Genomic DNA, 1,160 nt, shown 5'->3' with positions numbered 1-1,160 from the left:
TGCCTTAGGCACTATGCTACCAGAGCTCCTTATAGCAGGTTGTTAATGAATCTTCTTCCAATCCTGATCCTGTGTTCTTCATATAGTCCAGCTTCTCAGATTATTTGATCAGCATACAGACTGAATGAGTGTGGTGAAATGATACAACCCTGACATACTCCCTTTCCTGATTTTAAACCATGCAGTATCCCCTTGTTCTGTTTGAACAACAGCCTCCTGATCTATGTATAGGTTCCATATGAGTACAATTTAATGTTCTGGAATTCCCATTCTTTTCAGGATTATCCACCGTTTGGTTATGATCCACACAGTTGAATACTTTGGTGTAGTCAATAAAACACAAGTAAACATCCTTCTGGTCTTCTTTGCTTATAGCCAAATCCATCTGACATCAGCAATGATATCACTTGTTCCATGTCCTCTTGTGAATCCAGCTTGCATTTCTAGCAATCCTCTGTCAATATACGGCTGCTACCTTGTTTTAATTATCTTCAGCAACATTTTACTTGGTTGTGATATTAATGATAGTGTGTGATAATTTCCACATTCTGTGGGATCACCTTTCATTGGAATGGGTACAAATATGGATCTCTTCCAGTCAGTTAGCCAGGTAGCTGCCTTCAAAATTAATTACTTGGCATAGATGAGGAAGTACCTCCAGTACTGCAGCCATTTGTTGAAACATCTCAACAGGTATTCTGTCAATTCCTGAAGACTTGTTTTTCACTAATTCCTTCGGTGCAGTTTCAACTCCTTCTTTCAATACCATTGGTTCTTGATTATATGCTACCTTCTGAAATAGTTGAACACTGATCAGTTCTTTTTGATACAGTGACTCTGTGTGTTCCTTTCATCTTCTTCTGATGCTTCTTGCGTCATTCAATATTTTCCCCATAGAATCCTTCAATACTGCAACTTCATATTTAAATTTTTTCCTCAGTTCTTTCAGCTTGAGAAATGGTAAGCATATACTTCCATTTTGGTTTTCCAACTCCAGATCTTTGCACGTTTCCTTATAATAATTGACTTTGCCTTCCCATGCTGCTGTTTGAAATCTTCTGTTCAGCTCTTTTAACTTGTTATTTCTTCAATTTGTCTTAACTACTCTACATTCAAGAGCAAGTTTCAGAGTCTCTTCAGACATCCATCTTGTCTTTTCA

The 1,160-nt window shown here is 37.6% G+C and overlaps 1 pseudogene; it reads left to right on the top strand.

The window, feature by feature from the left end:
- LOC103206457 overlaps positions 1–1,160 on the top strand; it is a 59,870-nt pseudogene that overhangs the window by 5,163 nt on the left and 53,547 nt on the right.

The sequence above is a fragment of the Orycteropus afer genome, unplaced genomic scaffold (genome assembly GCF_000298275.1).
Source record: "Orycteropus afer afer isolate SDZICR_OR568_19922 unplaced genomic scaffold, OryAfe1.0 scaffold00318, whole genome shotgun sequence".
NCBI classification, from domain to species: domain Eukaryota; kingdom Metazoa; phylum Chordata; class Mammalia; order Tubulidentata; family Orycteropodidae; genus Orycteropus; species Orycteropus afer.
The sequence above is the reverse complement of the archived record's forward strand: the minus strand, read 5'-3'. Positions and strand labels throughout refer to the sequence as shown.